Source organism: Lissotriton helveticus, chromosome 9, assembly GCF_964261635.1.
Source record: "Lissotriton helveticus chromosome 9, aLisHel1.1, whole genome shotgun sequence".
Taxonomy (NCBI): domain Eukaryota; kingdom Metazoa; phylum Chordata; class Amphibia; order Caudata; family Salamandridae; genus Lissotriton; species Lissotriton helveticus.
The window spans coordinates 1,065,688,234-1,065,715,205 of NC_136070.1; positions in this window are offsets into that span (position 1 = coordinate 1,065,688,234).

A 26,972-nucleotide genomic window follows, 5' to 3' on the forward strand; every position below is an offset into this window, starting at 1 on the left:
TGGCTTTTCTCTCATTTACAGTTAAGTTTTCTCTTCCTGATAGATCACGTTTTTTCGGCATTTTCTCCAATTCTTCAATCACTGCATCTGAGAAGAGATCGAATCTATTTCCTGGAGATAGGACCGGGCAAAATTTAGATTTACGTTTTAGCCCGCTGTCAGCTCTTTTATCAGATTGGATTTCCATTGTGTTAAGCATTTGAGTGTCTGTGAAGTTTTCATCCTCCAGATTATACATTAATTCGAAGGTGTTCCTGAGATCTGGGATTTGATCAATAGTTATTGCTGGCACATTAGTTATTTCTTGTTCATTTCTTTCTGGTTTCTTTTGTAGTTTCTTACTTGCATGTACTTTTGCCAGTTTTAATTTCCTTATATATTTATAAAAATCAATCCTCACCTCGGTGTGATTATAGTGGCTTTCCGGACAGAAAGATAATCCTATGTTTAGTAATGAGGTCTCCTCCATTGATAATCATATTTGGACAAATTCACAATTACGTTTGTATTTACTTCTTCGAGCTGCGTAGTGCATATTGCTTTCTTACGTTTTGCTCTTCTGGTTTTTCTGGAACTTGCAAGCTGGTTGCCGTTCCTCTTCCTCTTCCTCGGCCTCTGTTTGTACCTCTTCCCCGGCCGCTTCCCCTCTATAGTGATTTGTCCAGATTCATCAAATGGACTTCCTCTAAAAAAGACATTCTGTTTACTCCTCCTGCTCCGGTTAGTTCCCCTTCACTCAGATCTGATTCGCTGGTGCTATCCACTGTTCTCCTTAATTGTTGTAGTGGGTAGTTTCTTTTCAGTGTCTCAAATCTTTTCGCGAATGTCAGTATTCTTCCTTCCTGATAGTCCTTCTCGTCCCTTCGAAATTTCCTTTCTTTTCTTTCTTCTATCTCTTTCTCATATTTTTCTAATCTTGTTTCCATGTCTTTACGCATTTTGACAATTTCATCCTGATTTGAGTGAGTTTTCAATTTGTCTTCCATTTCTGATAGTTTTGTTGTTATTTCTATCACATCGATTTTTGCGTGTTTAATCAAAATCCGCGTCATATTTATGGAGCTTTGCAAGTTATTCACAAAGCGCGAGAAAACCATGAACATTGCATCACTAAATGAATGCAAGTAAAGCTACATGAATATTCAATGTAATGATCGAAGCAAAGTCACTCACACCATGTCCTAATGTATAAATTGCATAAAGTTTTGCTTTTTAATTCATTGTAATCACTACAACTCCCATAATGCCGCATTGGGGCAAACATGGGTATATATAGTGAAAGTAAAAAAGGACTCACTGACCGTGAAAAAAGCCAGGCAGGCTGAAACGCGTTGGTCGAGTTGGTGTGTGGTATGAATAAATAATACCAAAAGTAACCTAATCTGCAGTGCCGCGTCCTTTGTGAAAGAATATATATATATATGAAGCAATCCGTAGCCTAGCTTCAGCAGCTCAGTCGGCGGCACTCCTCAGCAAACACGGATGATTGTTATTTTATTTTGTGTTTCTCTGCCGCCATAACGTTTCGGCTCCGAAGAGCCTTGATCACATGACAATGTGAGTGATTCAAACCACCATATTTAAAGTGACTGTGCATTGGATACAACCGCTCATGTGATGCAATGAGTAAAAGACATTGAAGACATACTGGTTTTCGCTGCAAGGCATTACAAATAAATCAAGTGAAACAATATAGATTTTGTAAGATTCTAACCAGGGGGGAAATATAAAATATTTTTGGCAACAACATTGTTTAAAATTACTATACATAAATTTGCTAAATATGTGCAAATATGCAAGTTTGTGCAAATTATCGCTGTGTACGTCATAGTACTACGAGGTATGTGAAATGCATGGTTAAATCCAGAATATGCAAGGATATCTCATAGTAATGCTGAGTATTAATGCCTGTGTAATAACAGCATAAGTCCTGGTGTGAATCCAACATTCAAGTCTAATACAAGATAAAACCGGGCAGTAAAATATGTCATAGTTTTAAATCTGATTCACCATCCTCTGTACAATGGTTAAAACAATTACCCCTCAGAACAGCTAATGCCAGTTGCGTGATGTCGTATAATGTGCATATTAACTACAAATTCTGTATACGACTTCTGAAAAAATCCTCGGATAAATCCCCATAGTATGACATATTGCTGTCTTCCTAAATAAGCATAGAGTCTTTCACCATGATCATAGTCCCTTAATAATGTGCAAGAATAGTACAAGTGTTAAAGTGCAAAATGTTACATTAAGTTCCCCTATGTACATTCGGGTAATTAATAACATTCATTGGAGTAGACTGGGTCCAGTCATACCCCTCCCACAACTCTGAAGTTCATATTGACTAATGATGTACCATAAACAGTTAATAATCAATATTAGTACGACATATAGTATTTCATTGTGTATGAGTCAATTGAGAATTCAAGCCAATTTGTAAACTATAAGCAAGCCTTGGTTTCAAATGAAAGATATAGGGTGGCTGATCATATCCTACAGATATTTGTTTCTCATCATGAGGAAGGCCACAATTGGGGGTTAGAGACAACTAACTTGAATAAGGGACTCCTATTACGAATAGCCAAATAACGAATGCAAATAGAAGATGGTATATTATATGTTATATATTTAAAACAATAAATAATGATCAAATAGTTAAGACCGTAATAATATCTCTCCTACTAAGATAAAAAGTCACTGTATTTGCTGCATCAAGGAGTCCAATCAGCTATTAATACAGGCTAGTGTGTAAATCCTCTGTAAGATTGAGGCCCCCTGGCTGTTTAGTGTCTAGCTGTAGTATGTATTTCGCTTCCAATTTACGTAATTTGTATTCTCTGTTGCCACCCCACCTGCTTGCAATAACTGCGTCAATGACATAACATGTGAGTCCTTTACTGTCACTATGGTGGAATTCCCTAAAATGCCTGGCTACAGGATAGGTGTTATCTTGATTTACTATAGCACTTAGATGCTGCAGGATGCGTTTGTGTACTGCGTGTTTCGTGCTTACCACATATCGAAGTTGGCAAGGACATTGAAGGACATAGATGGCGGTTGCCAGTAGGTAGTTATAGTTAGGACCTATTTTCCATAGGAAATCGCAACATTCTATGTGCAATAACTTTGGCCCGGGTTGACGAATCTTCGCTGAACTAACTATAACGGAGGAATTTCAGTGGTTTTGTATGAGTGAAATGTCCAACTAACTATAACTAACTATAACGCCCATGAAACCTATGTTTTTTTAGTGAATATATATATATATATATATATATATATATATATATATATATATATATATATATATATATATATATATATATATATATATATATATATAAAATCAACAGGAAAGCCCGATATGGAGGAGTCTCACAACAGGTTGAATTCGGCTCCAATTTATTAAAGGTTGCCAATCACAGACAAAAGACTGCTGCCTCATGTATTGTCCGTAGTCCAACGCGCTTCATGCCATGCATTTCATCAGGGACTTTAGGAAAACATTCTGCTCTGCGGCTCGCTGATTTTAAACACCTCCCAATCAAATTACGTTCCCGCCTTCCTGAGCGTCACCGCTCCCTTGGCATTATGGATCTTGTGGTGTTTATGTCTTACCACAGTGGGTTGCAAGCCGCATACAGTTTAAAGGTCATTGTTTTTACCCAAGTGGGGGAGGCATAAAGTCTATTCTCTGTCCTGGCATCTTGCTACCTTTAATGGCACACCTGCTCCATTACCGCTACACCCGTTGGTGTCTCAGCTGGTCTGCCACAGCAGCATATCGGGCTTTCCTGTTGATTTGATATATATATATATATATATAGATATATATATATAGATATATATATATATATATATATATATATACTTACCTTGCCCATAGTTACCATTCATTGTAAAGCTAATTCCATTGTAAGGGCATGCGTGGTAAAGGCATGCGTCATGGAAAAGACTGCATGGTATTTTTGAATGTTCATTACTGTTGGACTACCACAGAAGTCCCACTAGACCAGCCACTTAGATATACCTACATTTTATTCAGAGTTAACCTCTTCATGCTGAACATGTGCCACACCTTATCTCTAATTTCTCAACAATGGCAGATTAGGTTTACACATTATCACAAAAACCATACTTTCTGATTAAAGTTCTGGGGTCCTGCTACATTTGATGTACTTCTGTTCTGGCATTCCTTCTGTATCAGAGAGCAGCATTTCCTATGGGAAATTGCACTTTTGGTGCCTAATTTGTTTCTTGGTGCCCTCTGTACAGATCAGCGTAAAACTTTCAAAGTAGCCGAGGTGAATGAACTTTTTTTGTAATGTTTTCTGCAGATTCGTCAAAACAGTTGCAAAGTTACAAGCAAAACAAAAAAAACACTCTTCCTGTGGAAACTGACATGACATCTTACCAATATATATATATATATATAGATACATATTTATATATATATAGATATATATCAGCACATACATAGTGTGTGTGTATATATATATATATAAATATATATTTGTGTGTGTGTTACATAGTGGTGGTTGCAACTGTGTATCTGTAGTTAGGTTAGAGTGTTCATAGGAGGATTTTTTTTTTGCTTTGCTAATTACTTTGGTACGATTTTAACAATCTGCACGAAACGTTCCCCCCAAAAAGTTATTCTACCTCCACTCATTCATCTGAAGTTTTGTGCCAATCCGTTAAGCAGGGGCCAAGAAACAGGAGGAGTCTCATAACTTAAATTTCTATTGGAGAATCTGCTCTCCGATACAAAGAAATAGCTGAACAGAATCACACCAAATTTGAAAAACAAATCGGAACTTTACTCAGCAAGCATGCTTTTTGGTATTTAATGTAAACCTGTTCACCAGTGTTAGACCTGTCGGCCCTTTGGGTGGTCCCTCCTCATGATTTATTTATTTTGTCCCTTTTTGCCTCCTAATGCTTTTCCTTTTTATGTTCACTGGAATTTTTGGTGTTGTCCAAGGGGGTTAGGTGCTACCTTGACCCTATATATATATTTTTCTTTTTGAGGCCTAGTCCTCCTCTTGAAATGGTGAAACCAGAGTCACAAAATGGTGGCTCGTAACTGCCACATTCTTTTTACCTCAGAGACTTACACCATAGGACTACACTGGGAAGGCTCTAGAACCTTCCAGCTGATTCTGAAACTCAGGGCCAGTCTATAAAAGGGTCAGACCCAGGGCAGCCATTTTGTTGGAGTGAGAAGTGACCAGAGAGAGGTTGGGGTGGAACTGACGAGGAGAGAGGCGACTTAGTGAGGAGGATAACGCACTATAAAGGGGTTAGATCGACCTGTGGGCCGACTGCTTTCCTGTACTGACGTGACCCCTCTTGAGTTGACCAATCCCCGTCTTTGCAGAATTACCTCTTATCTTCTAGAGACCCCCGTTTTACTTCAATCCTTCTGGGACCTCTAACCGGGTTGCTACTGGAGAGCTGAAGAGAATTAGCTCTGAAGGGACATCTATTGCAGCAATAAGTCTAAATTGCCCCTTTGAATTGTTGTGGGGAATTAGTCAGCAGCGCTGTGAGCCCAAGCTATCGTAATCGCGACGCGTGAGGGAAAAAGGACTCACTGTGTGGGGAAATTCTGGAGCCAGCTGACGACCCTTCTGCGAGGAGGTGCCTACCCTGGCGTGAATTCCTTCCGCTGTGACAGAGGTAGCGGGGCCCGGCGGGGTCTTGTTGAACCCTGGAGAGAACCGGAGGTGACGTCGGAGAAGGCGGACCAGCAGTGAGGGAGGCCGGACGAAGGCGGAGGCTTGAAGCAGGGAGCCAGCGGCAGCGACGGAGAAGGCGGACCAGAGCTGGAGGAGGCCGGCCGAAGGCGGAGCTTATCGCGGGCGGAGCCAGCGAGGGAAGGTCTGCGGAAGTTCGTTCACACGCCGCTGCCGGATCACAGAGAGAAGAACGCCTTTACCCTGCTTCGTGAGAGGAAGAAGGCAAGAGAAACCAACCCTCAGCGGAGCTTCTCCAGGTTCAAAAACACAGACCGGGGGCTGCCTAGAACTCAAGTGACCACACGCCAGTACTGAAGTAAGCTGGGAGTTTACTCTGGGAGAGGGTGAAGGCAAGAACAATCGGACCTTGGCTTTAGTGGGTGACGAGCTGGGGACTTAAGCCGTGACATTCATGCCTGAGGTGCTGAAGAACGGTCCAACAGCAACGTGTTCAGCATTCCATAGGAATTCGACCTAATCATTCCTGGAACTGCCGTATTTGAAGAGTGGGAGAGTTTCAGTTAGGCTGTGCAATTACTGGAGTGCGGGACCAAAGGGCTAAAGCAGAGATCAGGGAATACCCTTATGTTGAATATACCGGGCACAGAAATATTCGTATGGTAGACAGGTCATCCTCTGCAAGAGTAAAATATCACGTGTGGAAAAAGGGAAATGTGTGAATAACCTGCCTGTTTTCTTCTAGATGTGCAGCTGAGTGAGCTAGTGGCAAAAGAGGAAAAAGGGAAAAGGTGCTAGGCAACTGTAATCTCTAGCCTTTGTTGACCCTGTATACCCGAGGGTAATGTATGAATCAGTACCTCTTAGGAGAGCTCTATTCTGAATGTCCTCCGCATTTGTACTGTGGTATTAATTCTGAAACAGGGAGGTATAGGGTGAATTCTAGAAACCCTTCCTCTTGAATAAGAAGAGATAACAAGAGATGCGATGTGAAACCTTGTAAATGTCAATACATGATTGAAGAATTATTTGTTGCACTGAATTGAAGAAATCTGGTATAAAACAAAGAGAAACTGAAGAGAGTTTTTATAAAACAGACCGTATTTTTCTAAACTGGTGTAGAGCCTTTCTTTTTGGTGGATGGGCGCTGAGATACTGCACGCAGTGTGATGCAAGCTTAACACAAATTGCCTCGGAGTTTAGTCTTACCCCCTCTGTGCCACGCTACCCTATGTAGACTGGTTGACCCAGGTCTAACAACCAGTTTTTGAGAAAGCATTTAAAGGGGTGTTGAGGGTTGGCTTGAAGGGGTTAAAAGGTTAGGTATATTTGGATAGGTGGTCTCGTAGTACTGTAAAATAAAATATTAGAGCCCTCTGATTGGCAGATGGAGCTTTTTGTCTTCTCCACCAATTCGTTCCTGCAGTACCGAATGATCTGGTTGGCTGGCTGCAACCCACAGAAAAATCTTTCAGATGGAGATTTGGCCCTGTGTCTTGAAAGTGTACTATAAGTTGGATGTAAGGGGCAGGGCAGAGACTACCTGACCCCACTGGCATTTGTTTGTGGTGGAAACCAAAGGAAATGGGCAAAATATTATTTTTTGTGCTGCAGGTTTTCATGGCAATGCAGCGGCACACAGAGCAGGATTCCTGTGAGGTATCGTGCTGCTACCAGCATGCTGCAGTACCATGAAAATTTCACTGAGGAAGCTTGCACGTTAAAGCAGTACCATGGAGTGAAACTTGAGCAGCAGGTATTGCAGCAATCAAGGGAAGTTTTTAAAAAATATATAGTTTTTTTAAATGCTCAATGGACATGCGCTGAGGAGGTTAGCCACCCGCAGTGGGTCGGCCAAGGTATCTTTGAAAGTAGGTTGTGCCATAATGCAAAGGGCCATTCAGAAAAAATCCGTCAGATAGTCCAAAGTTTCTTTGGAATATAGATTTATTAAATAGTTACAATAAATACAGTGCTATACACAAATTCTCTCTAGCCAGGACATTTATATGGTGTGGATATTTGTTTCCAGAACTTCACTCAAGATTTCATTACAAGACCGGAGGCTACATTATGCATTATCCTTTAATAGCAACTCACACAGCCGCACTACATCATAAAGGATAACATTCTAGAATAAACAACAAAGGATGTAACCAAGAGATGATCTGCCTCTTTTAAAAGCGGCTCGCCAGCAGATAAGTCACTACTTTCTTTCTCTCTCATAACTTCACATTATACTCTATTTTATGGCAATTTCCTCGTATTTTAAAGCTATTTTGTGCTTATATCTTTTACCTGATGCCATTTTCATGCTGTGTTGAGGATATGATATGAAAATGTCGAATTTCTATTAGTGATATCTCTATTGTGCCTTGCCTCTCCCTTCCAGGGACGTATTTCTGTTATCCCCGGGGTGGCGCTGGTTCTCCCACCCTCCCCCACCCCCCCCTCCATGGACTTCCAATTTTTGGTCGTCCTTCGCTCTCCCTCGTCGTACCCTTCCCCTGCGTGACCCCGCAGCGATCCCTTCGCTGCCCGCCTCTCGCCCGTCACCTTACATTCACTGCGCCGCAACCTTCGCCTTTCCGACTGCTTAGGTTTCTTTCTCTTTTCTGGTTTCCCGGAGCAAGCGCCGCTTGGAGGAAGGCACCTTAGCAACGCCCGCGTTGCGTGCCTTTCCTCCCAAGCGACTTTCCTCCCCCCGGCGGCTGAGCTCGAGCACTCCTCGGCAATTTTGCCAGTTGCTCCGCTCCAGCCGCCGGAGAGACTCCCACTCATCGTGCTTAGCATCAAAACGCCTGTCAGCACACAACAAAACGCTATAAACCTACCTCTTGCCCCTTATCACTAAAGGGCCCCTTTAGCACATACTAAAACCCCCCTACCTGGAATAACTACCTAAATATACTTACACATCCCTTTACCCTTATAAATTAGTACCTAATTAGATTTACAGATCCCTTTACCCCTTATAAATCCCCCCCCCAAAAAAAAAGAGGAGGTGATAGAGGAAAGAGGAGATAAAGAGGAGAAGTTGGTTACTTTACCTGCTAATATCCCCTTCTGGCCCCTACTACACCATGTCTGACATGGATTCCGATGACGCCACTGCTAGTTCACCGGCCCCCCTTGACAACTCCCTCAAAAAATTCCTTCAGCAGGAAATTAAGTCATGTATGATGTCTTCTCTCAAAGAAGTCATGCTCTCCAAAAGACCGTGTGATCCTCAGGATCCTCCCCTACACGGTAAGAGACCCAAAAAGACCAAACATTGCGAAAGCACTGCGGGCCCTAGCGCCTCTCACAGTACAGGAGGTCTTAGCACCTCGCTTTGGATGGGTGGCCACCGCGCCCCACTTGAACCTGATGTCTCTCGGGACACTACCTTGATCGGTGCCCATGGCGGCACAAATGTGTATGGTGTCCCTCGCGACACACTTTGGGATAGTGCTAACGAAAAAAGGAAGAATGTTGGTCTTGACTCCTCCTCATCCTCCTTTGATGATAATGCCTCCAAAGACCTTTCAGACGAATTCGTCTTCGACCTGGATGAGGTCCACCATGATTTTAACTCGCAACCTGACCCGGAACCCTCCTCTAAGAATATTATTCTGAACCCTGTCGGAGAGGAGATGTTCTCTCCCCTGAACATCTCTCACCCCAACAGTTCAAAATGGTTCCCGCAGGATCATGTTTCTAAATTCGTTACTCGTTGGTTGAGAAACCTTTTAGACAGAAACACCAGGAATACTATGAGATCTGAATCCCCCAGACCTACCATCGATGAGAGGGTCTGTCAAACCCCCAACCTAGATCCTAGTCTTATCAAATTCTTGTTTAAACTAGGGCGAGACCCCAGAAAAGGATTGGAGAGAGCCCTTAAAGGCTGCCAAGACCGCCTCTTGGACGTCTTGGGACCCCTTGTTAGGATCCTTGATATGGCCGAACAATCCCACCTCTCCTCCACACCCTTGAATACTGATCTTGTCCGAGGATGGAGCCAGAGGGCCATCGTCCTCCTTGGCAACGCTAACTCGAGCTTAAATATTGAACGAAGGAGGTCCATTTTAAACAAGATCGACCCTAAATTAGGTGATATGGCAGAAAAAGAGCCCTCCCAGAACCCCAAGGGCCTCCTCTTTGGAGAAGACATTATCAAAGAAATTGGCAAGTACGTTTCCACCTTCACTGCCCTCGACAGAGCCCAAAGTAACCTGAGGCGGGTGTTCAACAACAACCTTTTTGGCCAGGCCGGTAGAAGGGGTCGCTCTTCCGGCCGAGGCAACCAACGACCCTACTCATCCTTCAGAGGAACAGCAAGGGGCTTCTACCCCCCGAGACAACCCTTCTTCCCCCAGAGAGGAAGAGGTCCGAGAAACCGTGGTTCAAGAGGTCGAGGCACCCCCAACATCACCAACTCTACAAGTAAGTACTACTCCCCTTTCTTCTTTCCCCCCCATAGTGGGGGGCAGATTAAAACAGTTTTATCACGTTTGGGACTCAATTACCCAAGACCCATGGGTTCTGGAAACCGTCTTGGGCTGCAGGATAGATTTCTTTCAGATTCCCTTCCAATCTCATCTACCCAGACCCTTTGCCCTTCCGGAAGATCAACAATTGATTGTGGAGGAAGAAATCATCTCCATGCTCAAAAAAGACGCAATTGTGGAAGTTCCTTGGTCCGACGCAAGGTTCATAAGCACACTTTTTCTTGTTCAGAAAAAGGACAAGGGTTGGAGACCCGTCATAAACCTCCGAGAGGTCAACAAATTCTTAGTTTATCGCCACTTCAAAATGGAGGGCATTCACCTCCTCAGGGATCTCCTTCTCGAGGGAGACTGGCTGGTCAAGTTAGACCTGAAAGACGCCTACTTCACCATCCCTATGCACAAGGATCATCAACCGTTCCTTCAATTTGCTTGGAAGGAACGTCTTTACCAGTCCCAAGCTCTTCCCTTCGGCCTCTCTTCTGCCCCTTGGTGTTTCACCAAGATCATGAAGTGAGTTGTTACAATCCTAAGAGAGAGGGGTATCCGCCTCATCATTTACCTGGACGATATTCTTATCATGTCCCAATCCCACTCAGACCTCCTAAGAGATCTAGAAACTTCCGTGAACTTAATAGAGAGCCTGGGATTCATCATCAACAGAGAGAAGTCCATTCTCTCTCCCTGCAAAATCATAGAATTCCTCGGCTTCACCCTCGACACCCTGAAATGCCTCCTCCTTCTCCCTGCCAAGAAGATTGCCAAGATACGGAAGGAGATCAGATCAGTGCTGAAACAAGACTCCTTAACTCTCCGCGAACTAGCCAGACTTCTGGGGCTCCTCTCTTCTTCCATCCAGGCTATTTTTCCTGGTCCCCTGAACTACCGCGCGCTTCAGAGAATAAAAAGGAAAGCCCTCAATTCGGGTCTGTGGTATGGGGACCTTGTATCTCTAGACCCAGATGCCAGGGCAGAGCTCTTTTGGTGGCTGGAGAACTTAGATGCCTGGAACGGCAAAGCTATCTTCGGCTCATCCCCGGACTTTGTCCTAGAGTCAGATGCCAGCCTTCATGGCTGGGGTGCTCGCTTGGGAGACCAGAACACCGGCGGGGTCTGGACCCTGTCGGAATCCTCTCAACACATAAATTTTTTGGAGTTGACGGCCGGGCTATACGCCCTTATGAGCTTCAAACATTCCATCCAAGGGAGATCTGTTGTTCTGAAAATGGACAACATTTCCGCGGTGGCCTATATCAATCGTCTTGGTGGGACAAGGTCCGCAGATCTCTCCGACCTTGCCAGGAAACTTTGGATGTTCTGTATGGAACACAAGATTTCCCTCAGGGCGGAGTATCTTCCCTGAAAATCGAATTTTTCTGCAGACTGGAATTCGAGATTCCTCATAGACTTCTCGGACTGGAAACTCGATGTGAACGTCTTCAATTCCCTTTCCCACTTTTGGGGTCCCATGGACGTGGACCTATTTGCCAGCAGGCTTACCTTCCAACTCCCCAACTATTTCAGTTGGATGCCGGACCCGGGCGCTCTTGCCGTGAACGCGTTTCTCCAACCATGGTCCCACTTCCTGGGTTATGCCTTCCCTCCTTTCGCCATGATTCAGAGGGTTCTTCAGAAGGTCAGATTGGAACAATGCCTTCTGATCCTAATAACTCCCTTTTGGCCGTCCCAGGCATGGTTCCCGACAGCCCTGGAACTAGCGTGCGACATTCCCTTCCTGATCCCAGCCTCCCCAGGTCTGGTCTCAAACGCAGACGGCGAAGATCACCACCTTATTCTCGAGGGGAATTTGAACCTTCTTGCCTGGAAGGTGTCAGGCAATCTAACGAGCTGTCTGGACTTTCGTCAACAGCTCTCTCTCTCCTCGGAGAATCCTGGGCCCCTGGAACACATCTTAGATACAACATTTGGAAGAAATGGTTTCATTGGTGCCTGGAAAGGAATTTGGATCCCGTGGAGACTCCTGTCGTGAATGTCATAAATTTCCTGGTCGAACAATTCGACAGAGGCCTCTCCTATCGCTCTATTAATTGCTTCAGGTCCGCAATTTCTGCTGGTCATTCTCCTGTCAACGGTAAGTCGGTAGGTAAAAATCCTATTATTTGCAGGGTCCTCAAGAGTATAAGACTGAGAAGACCCCCTAGACCAAAATACCAGACCATTTGGGACGTCAAGTCTATTTTAGACCTCTTTTGTTCTTGGCCCGACAATTCTTCCCTTAATAGAAAGTTCCTCTCCTTTAAGCTCGCCACGCTTTTATGTTTAATCTCTTGTAGGAGAGTATCCGACATCAGGAGTTTGGACATCTCAAATAGATGTTATGATATGTTTGGGGTCAAGTTTGAACTTTTAAGAAGAACTAAAACCATGTCAGATTTTATTTTCTATCCTCATTTTGATAGTTTTCCTAAACTTTGTGTGGTTGCTTGTATGAAAGAATATGACGCTAGGATGTCTCTCCTACGCCCTAATGATGCAAATCAACTTTTAGTTTCTTTTGTGAAACCATTTAAACCTGTTTCTTCCACCTCCATAGCTAGATGGGTTAAATCTACCATGGAACTTGCTGGTATCAACCTTTCTAAGTTTCAAGCACATTCTATTAGAGGAGCTATGGCCAGTAAATCCTTCTGGTCAGGTGGTAAGTTGGATGATATCTTGAAAGCTGCTGACTGGTCAAATGCTAATACCTTTGCTCGTCATTATTGCAAGCCTATCGAGCATATGTCTGATGTTGTCCTTCGGGGCTACGAACATGCATAATGTAGCCTCCGGTCTTGTAATGAAATTGCGATTCTCCTATTAACATGACCAGAGAATCTGGATTTCATTAAAGACACGGAGGCTGACATTATCCCCCCCTCCTCCCTTTTACAACCTTTGGGATTTGGATATTTTGTTCATGACCTTATTGATTGCTTTAACTGTTCTTTATCTATTGTTATGCCTATGTGACAAGATAGCTCTCAGGCTCTTGGTTCTTATCCATCTCTTTTTTTCAGACAATTCCGTTTGACCGGCTGACCTTGGACATGCTGAAATTTCTTCCATGATGTTCTTCAAGCTTCCTGTTCTCTCAACCTATGAAGTTCGCTCCTTTCCCGGATCTCTCAGTTTTGGAGTTCTTCCTGCTGCGATTCTTTTAAAAGAGGCAGATCATCTCTTGGTTACATCCTTTGTTGTTTATTCTAGAATGTTATCCTTTATGATGTAGTGCGGCTGTGTGAGTTGCTATTAAAGGATAATGCATAATGTCAGCCTCCGTGTCTTTAATGAAATCCAGATTCTCTGGTCATGTTAATAGGAGAATCGCAATTTTGAGGCATTGCAAATTGCAGAATAATATAGAATGCAAGGCTGTCTAACTTAGAGAGGGTTTACCTTACACTGGTGTTGTAAATGTGGCTCTAAGGTTGTATGCCCATCTCAGGAATGTGTGTAATATATTTTACTAAACTGCAGAGGGTTGTACCTAGGACCCAGCAAGAGGCATCTTTTCAGTGGCAAATGGATACCTGTCAACCTCTTGAATTAAAATTGCTGATCACTGCAGTCTTTAAGAGGGTAGTCCCATTAATTGAATAGATAATTGGCCATAGGAGTAGAATGCTGAATTACTTTAAATCCACTAACTCTATAGGATGTCGTCACAATGATTGTATGATGTCATCAATGAACTCATTTGAGATGTCATCAGTGATTTCATCAATGATGTCAATGATGTCATTTAATATGTCATGAGTAATGTCATATGTGAGGTCAAAAGCAGTGCCAAGTTATACTTAGTAAACTCTGGTGAATTTCGGTGATTTTTTGATTTTAAATTGTTCTATTTTATTTTATTTCAATAACAAACTTTAACACCACCTTTGTTTTTTTAGTGAATATCCAAGTATTTTTTTAACGTAAGTTAAGATCTTATTACCATACCTAACTACAACGTCACGTTAACCTCTGTTTTTTTCAGCAATTATACATATATCTATTAAAAAAAATAATGCACACAAAGACACATATATATCACCCAGTGCCAGTCCCTGTGCATTTACAGACATGACCGTTTGTCTATGTGGAAGTCATCGCACCCCTTCGCAAGTCTCTCGTATTTACTCGAGGTGACACCAAGGTGAACTACTTCATTTCAAGGAAACGGAACTCTAGAAATAAAACAATCATGTAGTATTTTGTATTACAGTAGTCTGACTTTGCAACGCACTGAACAGGATGACAGCATGAAGTTTTCAGAGTGAAAATACTGAAAACAGTAAGTAACCAAAGTGACAGACAGCTTGCATATACCAATGAATTGATTTGGTTTCCAGAGATATCTGGTCACCAACCATGAAGCACAGACTGTTGACGTTTTCCATATTTTGGACATTGAATCCAGTGGCAGCTGGCCTGTACAGAGGGTGAGGCAGGCACCCAAAAATAATAATAATTAAAATAGACTTTCCTTTTATCTTGCAGCACAATGTCCTCCTGCCTCTGGTGCCTTCTCTCCTCATGGAAGCTTCCGATTCAGGAAACTGCACTACCCAATCCTGCCGCTGCTTTCACATCATAAAAGCAGCGCCAGGATTGGATAAAGCAGCCTCTCCCAGCCTCCTACAAGGCCTGCGCTTTCTAAGACAGCTAGGTCAGAGAACTTTACAATGTGCATGTCTGGCTGGTCGGCCCAAGAGGGCCAGCCACAGAGACATGTCCATTTTAAATCGCATAGCTCTCTGCTGCTGCCACTCAGCAGGTAGGCCCTGCCCCATCCTGACACTTAGCCCAGGACGGGTTACTGAAAAATAAAACGGTAATTAATTAACTTTATTACTGTTTTATTTTTCAGCTCTGGGGATTGTGGGATGGCGCTCCTATGCTCAAATGGAGGAGCTGCCCCTGATTGCATCCCTGCATGAAGGGAGATATTGCGTGTTATTGTACAGCCAAGGCTATTAAATGATAACATTTTGCTACATCATCCATGGGTCACAGATACAGATAATCAGTTGCAGTATAAATCTCAAAAGTACGCCTACATACCATCATTAATTTAATCGGAGGGTTCATAAACATATTTCAAAGCATTTGTGCAGAGGCAAGTTCTACAGTAGAAGTCTCCTTATAAGAATGCGGATGCTAATGTATGGGATGTAGTGCACCACCAGGGATACAAGCTGGTTAATGGTTACTGAGAAGGTTAACAGAACCATGGCATCACAATTCTCTTGGGTAATATCCTGTGAGTGGGAACCCGTCAGCTCTACAATTTAGAGTTAAACTGCAGTGCTTAATTTGAGCCAGTGGTTTCCGCTGCTCAGCACCAGCACCTAATTGCTAGCACCAGGGCTTATGACAGTCTGCCCCAAGGTGGCGCTGTCTGGCTCATGTAGGTATGAGCAAAACAACAGCTGTTTGTGATGGTTAGTAGCTGTGTTTGTACTGTCATTGCCAGCTGATAGGGGCAATGTGTGGTGCTAGCCGCAGTGGCCTCCTGGTGAGAGTGCTGGCATTTATTTGTTTACAAATTAAGCGCTGGGCTAAAGAATACCCGAAAGGACGGTGCATGTAACTCTGTGTTTTTCAGATAAAAGAAATAAAAAAACTGTTGAAATTTAGAAATATGAAAGACTCTCCTTCCAAACATAGAAAGGTGCACGGAGTAACAGGCCGATGATCAGTAGGGAGCGGCGGCATGGAAGGGTCAGTGTCAAATATATGTGGCCTACTAAGCAGATCATCACCTGATGATGCTATAATTGCAGACTTTATAATATAAAAAAATGTAACTTTGTTTTTAACATCAAGGTAGAACACACATTACTGTCTTGAAGATGTAATTTTGAGCTCAAACCGTTCAGTACTCTCTTTATGTTTAATTGCGCACTAACAACACAGCTCTGTGACTTAAAGGTTGATCAGTGACAGAACTGTAAATATGAATGAGTAACCATGCCCAGCAATACCTGAGACAGAAAAGTGGAAATAGAACATGCACCTGTTCATTGCAGCTGTCTTTAGGACTGAGCTCATCCTCTAGACGTGAAGGTGAGTGGGGAGGTCAAAGTACATGAATCATATTATCATATTATTATTATTTGTGAAGTTTGGAAACTGTTTAGTAAAGTGTTCAACTTGAAAAATCTAAAGAACTGATATTTGAACAAAGGTGGGGATGATACACTCCATCCTCTCGCACCAAACTCAGAAGACTGGTCAAAGATAGTCCTAGCAAGACACTGAAAAAAAACAAGGTGAATAAATACATAAGGCCCATGACAGAGCACTGAGTGCCTGCGTAGCTGAAAGCGCTAAAAACGTCCTAGACAGAGGAAATGAGTGCACCTACACATTCCACAGAAGAAAGACTGCAGGCAATACAGAAGACTGAGGCTTCTTTGAATAGCCATATGGACACGTTGGTGTTAGATCTGAATTTGGTATTTACAGTTCTCCGCAAAGTTCTGGACAGTTACCCTAGTTGAAAGTGCTTTGAAAGTTTCTAATTCAAAGGGGTGTATTCTGAAGACAGCAGTTGCCAAGCTGCAGATGAAATCCAGGAACCTTGAAGCTTGAGCAGAAGACACAGAAGGCAGATCTTACCAAAACAATATAAGGATGATGGGCCTGCTGAAGAGTGACTCTATGGAGTACTTTTTAAAAACACTGGAAAATATGGCAACTAAAATCAAAGGGGTTAATTTTTTTCTCTTTGGAGAGACAGGGCCCCAGTTCACTCACCACCATTGGGAGTATCACCACATGCAGTGTTATTTTGCCTTTTGAATCATAGACAAAGTATGTGTAAGAAATTGGAGTAAAATTTAAAGGAGTGAGAACCCACTTCAAATAATATTAACTCCTTGTCACGATGAACAACCAAAGTCACTATATAAAACTGTGCTACACCCTCTGGTATCTTGGCACAAAGCTACCAGGGTGTTAAGAAAAATATTTATATATACTTAGAAAAATAGAGTAAATTGTAATAAATGAAATGACACCAAAACAACAAAAATCCAATAAGTAGAATCGTAGGAATTGTTTTGTATTGAGTTTGTATTAAAACAGTGGCAAAAAGCATAAAGTGCCAACAAAAGTTAACTGGTTGCACTAGACCGGGTCAAAGTCAAAAGTTAAGGCTGACTACAATGGAGAGCAGGTCGGATACAGGAACCAGGTTCTTCACCTTGGAGAGTTTACATTTTGACTGAGAAACTTTTATGGAGAGAAAATGATCGTCGATGAGCCTTCATTAGGACAAGTTTTAAACTGCCTCCAAAGCGGGGCTCAGTGAAGGCAAGTTGCTGAAGTGCGTGGTCCTGGTGTGGTAGACGGAGAAAGCTCCAAGTGGGCGAAATCTGGAGTCCGTGCCCAGGAAGGTCTCGATTGGCTTTAGTTATGTGTTATGTTGTAGGTTTGGACTTTGAAACTTTTCTGGAATCAAGATCTCTTTCAGCTGGGCATACCAACAAGGTGCAGGGGGGGAGGCCTCTGGAGGATTGTTGTGTACCTGTAACTCAAACAGGTGATCAGCCAACTGACTCTTGGAATCACTTTTGGAGTCCTGGGCTCAAGGCAAGCAGGTCCAATCTTCTTTCAGGTTTTTCATACAGCAGGGCAGTCCTTCTTTTGATTTTTCACATGTCCAGGAGTTTTCTGAGGATTAGTCTGTGGGGTTCAATTGTAAGCCCAGTGCCAGTCAGAGGGTGGAAGGCAAGTCTTTGTCCACCCACTAAACCAGTTCTGGGCAGTTCCTACATACCCACTAGGTTGGTGCCAGCCTGACTAGAGAGACAAAGGAGAGGCAGGCCTAGGTGTGAGCTTCACCTGCTAGTGACAAGGTATGCATCCTTTGAAGCTCAGAAAGGGGCTGAACGAGGCCCCCTGGCAATCCAGTCAAGGGAGGAGTCCCACTCCCCATTCCCAGGTCCCTTTGTCAACTGTCTGGGGTCAATAAACAGCTCACCGCAGTGGAGCCTTCAAGGGTCAGGTGACAGCTGGACACTAGCCGGAAAGTTTTTGGGTTTTAGACAGAAAAAGTACAGCTTTCTAAAAGTGTAATTACCAAAATAGTAATTTAAAACCCAACCTGACTATTACGTTGGATTTTAAATTACTATTAAAATGAATCCCTGAACTATTTTTCTAGCTACTTCTAACCTGAATGTAGCACTTGTTAAAGTTAATAGTGTAAACCAGTGCTAAACTTTGGGAAAGTTGACTGTCCACAGTAAAAAGCGACTTTGCGTGTTTTTCACTGCCAGGACATATAAAACATAACGTATATATGTCCTATTTTTTAAATACCATGCACACTGCCCTATGGGTAGTTAGAGTTTAGCTGAGTGATGACTATTAGAAAAGGAAGATTTAGGTCTGTCAAAATGTTTGTTTTGCCACGTTGAAATGGCAGTTTTAAAACTGCACACTCCAGCTGCAATGGCAGACCGGTGGACATTTTTTACAGTGCTACTTTAGTAGGCAGCACAATGAGTGATGCGGACCTACTAGTTGCATTTAATTTACTGGCCCTGTGTACACATAGTACCATATACTAGGGACTTATCAGTACATTATATGTGCCAATTAAGTATATGTTGATTTGAAATGAGTATTGCCAAAGGACAGGAGTTTGAACACTGGTTGCTACTTATGTTTATCTACTGTTGGGAATATTCATTAGTGGCATGTCACAAGAGTAATATAGGCATGGCACAACAATCCCCGCCCTAACTTCGCCCTTCTAAGCAGAGACTAAATTAAGGTACTGTCTATTTGAGAGGACATTGTTTGGCTTAACATACATAAAAGAGGATCTGTTTTCTGTCAATCAAATAGGACACTGTGAACATAATAAACACCTAACAAGGCATTTATGGATTTGCAGACTCTTTATAATCAGCCACAGAGCCCTGGCCTGGAACACATACAGGCATGGCTTGGGAACATTCTCTGGCCTCAGCAAACACTAGATCAGATGGACATGATGAAAGCCGCATTAGATATGGAAGAATTGATCAAGGCTATTGGAAACTGAAGGACATTATTGTAAGGTTCTGGGTGAGGATGGGCTGCAAGTTGAATTTTACTGGGCATATTGAATTTCCCTAACCAGGAGACTGCTAAATAGGCTAAATGAGGCATTGGCTAGTAGAATTTTACGTCAATAAAATCTGGTGCTTATGATTATGATGTTGTTGAGACAATAAAGAGACACAAGAATTCAAGGAACCCAGATCGTAATTCATGTTGAATACAGACACAAAACTATTATGACTGGATTGGAGCATGAAGATCAATGTAGTTTCATTCTGGGCAGATAGACAGCACAGAATATAAGAAAACTGCATCTTATATTAGGAGACACAACAGAAATAGATGAGCGATTAGTGCTGACCTCATTGGGCACGCCAAGGCTTTCTAACATAATGTTGTTTTAATACCTGTTGTGTTGCATGCTTCGGCCCTAAATTCATTGATTCCGTAGAATTTACTATAGAATACACCTATGGCTATAGTGAAAACAAATGCCAGAGTGCAGGATACTGCAAGGGGGCACCTGACAGGAATGTCCTCTATCCTCTTTATTGTTTGCCCTGGTGACTGAGCCTGTTGTTCATTGCTTTTGGGAGAAAATGGGCGAAGAATAAATAATTGTGGGTGCTAAAATCCATGCGGTACCATAGTATCAGTGGGCAAATTGACACTGATGGTGGACGAATCTTGCTCTATTTCAGGACTCAGGATTATAAAAACTAAAATTGTTACTATTTCCTTCGAGATCCTCCAGTCCTGTATGTAGTCCCAGTTTACCTGATTTGCCGTTTACATAGGAGAGTGATAGCTTCATTCATGAGCAGGGGTGGCTCCTCCATTTGAGCAGAAGAGTGTCGCCCCACTAAAATGCCCCAGTGGCAAAGAATATAATGGTAATGAAGTTAATTCATTAACATTTTATTTTTCATCACCCCATCCTAAATGGAGCGTCAAGATAGGGGCGGGCTGCCGCTGACCGGCAGCAGCAGAGAGAGCAGGGCACTTTCAGTTCAAATTGCGCATTTCTTTTTGGCCTGCTGTCTTGTGATGGTCAGCCACCAGGGGCGTAACACAGGCCCCCGCAGCCCACGCGGTGCGGAGGGGCCCATAGCTCCAAGGGGGGCCCTCGGCACTGAACTCTGGCCGGGAGAGCTCCTGATTGAGCCCGGAGGGGGCCCCCCTAAGTACCGTGCAGGGAGGCTCCCTCACTTTTTGTTACGCCAGTGTCAGCCACACATGCGCCCATTAAACCCCTCTAATCCAGCTGTCTTAAGACAGTTGGATTAGAGAAAGCAAAAGCCTCCAGTGCTCTTCTGATCACTGATAGAGGCCACTCCTACCAATCCTGGCACTGCTCTCATGCTGGTGATAGCAGCGCCAGGATTGGCTTGGGAGGTTGGAGCATGCCTGCCTGCCTCAAGGAGAGAAGACCACAGAGGAGAACATCGCACTCGCGGGTAAGTGCTTTTAAGTTAATTATTAGTTGGTTTTTTTAAGTCCCACCAGCCCACTACCCTCAGGACATGCCAGCTGCCACTAGTCATGAGTGTAAAGATAATGAACAAAGAGGAGAGATGACATGCCGCCATAACAGAAAAGGTTATTCAGAAACCACAGAATTCACAAACTATGGCGGCCACTGTCCTCGTCACTTTCTCGTTGAATAGCTTTGGCCAAGATAATTATCCTTTCAACAGGCTCAGATTTGTTTCAGTGCTGTATACATCCACCACCAACTCGCATGCTCGAGGATTTGGACAGTTTGATGACCTCACTGGGGTGAAGGGTGGACAGGAATAGAGGTAAGCTGGATACACTTAAAGGGCAAAATGTTGGAGTGGGATTACAGGACTCACTTATGGAATGTTATTACTTAGCTGCCAAGTTACAATGTGTCGCTGGATGGAAGAAAGGAGCAAAACTATACATTCACTCTCGAGGGTCGTTGATGAACACTGACCTGTTAGAATTGCCCTTTGGTCGGGAAAGACCACAGCCGGGGGCTCTTCATCCTGAGTAGATGGTCAATAGGCAGTGGATGAGATTGATTGATTGACTGATGAATTTACATAATATTAAAACACTCTATGCACCACATCCACCACTGGGCGCCTTTTCAGAAATGTATAATGATACCCAAGGCTTAGCTTATATGGAAAACAGGATACTGCATGGGAATGGGAGAGGTAGACATGAGAGATGGGTTTCTCAGTTTAGAGGCTGCACTGTTGATGTACACAACAACCGAAGTGCAATGGTAGATGACAAACCTCATATTAGACCGCTACACAGCCGCAAACAGAATTAGATAGGGCATTGCACAAAGGGAAGATATCATTGTTACATAGAGCTATAAAAGAAGAAACTATTGATTAAGGAATAATGGGAAAAGGATTGTTGTGAGGAAAATCCATCCGGGGATTGAGATAAATCACCAGTGCTAGCACAGAGGCTCTCAAGTAATGCAAAGTTTTACTATATACATTTTAGTTCTATTTCACAGTATGGACCCAAGGCACACACACATCAGCCATGCGTCCTACATGTGGTGGTTTCTGAAGTCATAATTCAGCATCTGAAATGGACCTGCCCCAAGATGGAGAAATATTGGAGACAAATAGAAAATAGATATGAACATCACGTATATGTGATCCTACAAATGATGCATGAAGCGTGTTTACTGGGTGTTACCTCATTCAGAGTTAGAAATAAGTCAAAGAAAAAGTCAGCAGTTTATGGTACTGCTAAAAGAAGTATAGCGAGAAAATGATTGGTTATTGGGGAAGACTCCAGAAATAAGGGATTAGATTAAACACATTAGAGTGGCCAGTTGTCAAAGAAATGCGCATAAAATGGTCCTGTACTGCTGCTAAATTTGCTGATACGCCTTTATGCAGGATCTATTGTATTCACCAGATTAGCGTCCAACGTGAAACTTAAAATTTTATTTAATTATCTCTGTTTTATTTTGCGTAATGTAAACGTGTACAACCCCCAGATGCATCAAGCATCCATTTTGCGATTCCTTATTAGCGAGAAATAAGGAATCGCTAATAAGGAATAGCAAAATGCTATGCAAGAAGAACTCGCTCAAAAAATAGCGAATTCTTAAAATTCCTTCATTGCGACTCGCAAATTGCGACTCGCAATTAAGGAATACCTCCCCATTCATTCCTATAGGCCTAGAGGCCCCTAGGAATGAATGTGAAGACATTCTCAATTTGCGAATCGCAATTAGCGAATCGCAAATTGATAAAGCGATTTCAAGGGTGCAGGGGTGTCCAAAGGACACCCTATTGCACCCCTGAAATTGATCTGTGCACATATGTTGCGCACACACATGCACTAAAGTGCATTTTTCAAAGTTTTTGAAAATTACTATGAAGATGAACTTCATGGTAATTTGCTACTCTTATTAGCGAAATCGCAAATTTTTTAACTTTGATGCATTGCATTGAAGGAATCTCAATTTGAGATTCCTTAAATGCAAGTAATCGCAATTTAGCGAATTCCTAATTTGCGATTTTTGTATTTGGGATGATGCATCCCAAATGCAAAAATACCGGTCGCGAAGGGGCAGATTCTAGGAATCTGCCCCTTTGCGAGCGGATTTTACCTTGATACATCTGGGCCCAAGTCTCTCTTATGCGATGTCGCAATCACTTGCTCTGAGCTCACCGAAGCCTGGTTTGTCACATGTCATTTCACGTGGCACATTCTTATCTTTTTATGCAGAGGTTGATTGTATCAGCACCAAGATCTTACGTAACTGCAGTGAGCATAACAATTGTGCTCTTTTGTAAGTCTTGGAAAAGGAAAGCATTTTAATGTGTTGATGGATGTCATAAAATTAATTACATTTTTTTTTAAGTCATGATTGTCAAGTGTGCCTAGTTTAAAACACTGCAGAACTAGTAAAAATATAGGAATTTTCGGTGCCATAAATGTTCTGTATTATATATGTAAATAAGTGAGCAGAGCATCCAGTATTTGGCCTGATACCTCTTAGCACTTCCACAGTGTTCAGACAAACCATGCCATCTTTTGTTGTATGCTTAGCTCATTCAGGTGTGCGGTGCCCATACAACAAGGAACATTCCATTCTGTACACGTGCATGAATTCCAAATTGTCAGTTTTTTTTCATTTTAACTACATACCTAGACATTCAAAGAGAATTATGTTCCTGAGTACTGGATACAAGCTTCGCTAAGTACTAACTGTGCAAGGGGCTCTGCAAAGCAAAACAGTGACTTTGTTCTAAGCCTTTTAAGTACAGCGCTTTTGCTGAAATAAAATAACATAAATCAGGCACAAATATTTGTGGTCATATGTCACAAGTAGACTAATCGTTTCCTCATCTGAAAGTTGAAGTACTCTTTGGAAAAACAACATGAAAGCAGCATTTCCAGTTTTTTTTTTAGATCTGGCAACAGACAGCTTCTGCTGTCAAGAAAGATCGTATGGCCCTACAAACACACAATGCATAATATACAGAAAGGACTCTGGGTTAGACCTCTTCAGCCATTGACTTCTTTGGGTCAGCCCCCTTCCAGTATTGGCTTGATGGGCTGACTATCACATTTTAGGAGTAGTCTGCGGCATTTTGCAGGTGTGCCCATATTCTGTAGTTTGAATTTGTGAAAGGCATAAAAACTTGGCCTTTTAGGTCTCACCTAGCGTTGCAGCGTGCATGCGCAGCTCGCTCTGTGAGGCTTTTTGTACTCGATTAGATTTCAGAAGTAGAGTGTAGGCTCTGCCTCTTCTTTTCATTGGCTTGCGTCATCGTTCATGATAAACGCTGGCTTGCCATTGTAAGAGAGGCTTTTTAGTCCCTCCTTGTTACCGTCCTGTCTCCTTTTGGCCCCGCCCACCCGAACTGGATCTTTTATTCACTGAGTTACACTGTGTCATTTAATTAGCCGCTAAGCACTTTCTTATTGCATTAGCGCAATGGCAACCCCCTGCAGAGGAGCCCTCCGTTGTGCACTTTTATGTAACATCGGCCGGGTTACTTTGTGTTGTGCGCTTTCACGTAATGTCAGCCAGGGAATACTTTTTTTTTTTAACAAGCGTGACGTTGTGCGCTTTAATATAATGTCGGCTGCGTTCCTTTGTTTACTCGCGAACGCCCCGCTGCTTCTACGGCCACTCACATATTCATCACATGCGCTCTTAAAATATTATTGTAGCGGCTTGGATTTTTTTGTATTTTGAACGCTCGCAACTATGAAATGTCGGATGACAGCGCGTTTTAATTAAAGGGTGTTCACAGTCTGCGGGCAGGATAATGAGTTCCAGGCTCACACTTAAGCAAGTAGGTTAATCGGGTTAATTAGAGCCAAACGCACTTTAGCGCCAACACGGAACTGCTCGTGTCTAGCAATTACGCCGAACCACTGCGATGCTGGTGGTCTCACACCGCTGGATTCACGCCAGACTCTCACCTTATGTCCAAAGTTTTCACCGTCCGGACAGCAAGATAACAATTATAGGGAAGAATTATACACAAGTGGGAATACCCGATGCAGCGCTGCTATGGATTCTGATGGTACCATACATAATACGACCAATCTCACACCGTCTGCCCGGTTTCTGACAGTGGTTGTTGATGGAGTAAGAGTAGAGCCTGCCCCAATGGTCTCTGCTTCTACTGGAAAACTAAGTCAATCACTGCAACATCACCCTGAGGCTGAAGGTGAAGGGAAAGCAATCTGGTGGGCACTGCAACCTTCCTCTGGGGAACTGGATGCTGGATACTGGGCAAGTTGGATCCTGCTAAACAATTAACCAAAAATGCTTGATCCGCAAGTATTAAAATTGCTTAGTTTTATTGAGGTATGATGACTAGAAATGGTAATGGGCCAGTGGCACTGAACTAAAGTAAAGCACGGGTGCAGATGTTGTTAAAAAGTAAAGAGATATATATTTTTTTCTATTTCTTTACTTTTGCAGCAATTGCGGCATTCGAGCTTTACCTTTAGCCATGTTTAAGTAAAGCGCGGGTGCCACGATTGCAGCAAAAGTAAAAAAATAGAAAAAAAACAGTGGCCGACAATTTTTTTCTATTTCTTTACTTTTGTTTCTGTTATGTGCAGGGCAGGGCAATCCAAATGGATGACGTGAAAAATGATTGTCACATCAACTTCACGAAATCATGTACAAAAAATCCGACTGGTGTCGCACAATCACAAGTAAGATGCATGTGTCGTCCCAAAAAGGAGCATCACACATTTACCTTCGAATTACAATAAGAAAATGTACTCAAAATAAGTCAGAAGAACATCAATGAAGACACATGGTGGCTCTCCTCGGGACAATCTGTAGGTCACAGCCTGCAAGAGAAAAAACCAGATGAGAAGGTATGTCATGCGGCCATCAAAGGAGAGAGAGCGAGTGAAGGAGAGAGAGCGATACAGAGAGAGAGAAAGAGAGGGAGGGAGAGAGGAAGACGGAAAAAGAGGGAGAGAGAGAGGAAGATGGAAAGGGAGGGAGAGAGACAGAGGAAGATGGAAAGAGAGGGAGAGAGAGAGGAAGACGGAAAGAGAGGGAGAGAGAGAGACACACAGAGAAAAGGAGAGAGGGACAGGGAGAGAGAGTGCCGAAACTGCGCACCCAGGCCTCATTGCTCACCTGCTGGCAATGGTGTGTCTACAACCATGTGCCGGTATGTAGTGCAGTTCACCAGGTCCCTCTTCTAAAACAGATCCCACATCTGAAACAGAGTCCAGATACATGAATGGCAAAGTACATACAATTGCGCATGACATCATCACCTGCCCGCCACTACGCACCCAGGCAGCTGCACCCAAGTCCCTCCCACCGCCCAATGGTGCATGTACGCCCCTGCGCACCCAGGCAGCTGCACTCCAGCCCCTCCCGCCGCACAACGATGCATGCCCGCTCCTGCGCACACAGGCCTCACTGCTCACCTTCCGCCATGGGCTCACCGCGTGCCGGTGCAAGCCCCAAGCCTGGGGCCTGCGAACATGGCACCCTCCACATTATGCAGCCCCGCTCCGCAGTCCACCAGGTCTCACAGTTGGTTCTGGGTCTTGATTTCACTATGGCAGGGGACATATGACTGCACAGGGCATCATCGCAGGCTGCGTACTCTGTCAGCCCTTTAGATGCCAGCAACTCTGTGACCCGGGAGGCGACGCCACGTGGCGGTAGGCCTGGGACCACTGCCTGCCCTTAAAAAATATTTTCAGAGCCAGTCACAAAGGGAAGGGGTCCCCTTATGACCACTTCCCATTTGCGACTCCATTACCACCCTCTTGAAGAGGGTGGTAATTTGAAAGTGTTTTGCGACCGCAATTGCGGTCACAAAACTTTGGTATATGGTCGCTACTAGGAAGGGAATTCCCCTTCCTAATAGTCGCAAAACCTATTTAGCGAGTCGCAAATAAATTGAGACTCGCTAAATAGGCTTTGTACATGGCCCATGAGGTTTTTGCATGCACAAACGGGTCGGTAACCCGATTGCGCATGCAAAAATGGGTCGTACTATGATCCTTTCAGGCAGAGGTGGAGCCTCAACGTGTCTAACTGTTGTGGACCTGAAGCAAGCACTTACCCTACGTTTTCATTCCAGTTCTGGGACCTCAGCCAGCAGCAGGCCGAAGGCTCAGACAGGAGGTGGAACCGCTTGACTGTGCCCACTTCTTTCAGTTTTATCCATGTCCATAGCCCTCCCCCTAGCCACCAGATATAATCTTCTGCTGCTGACAT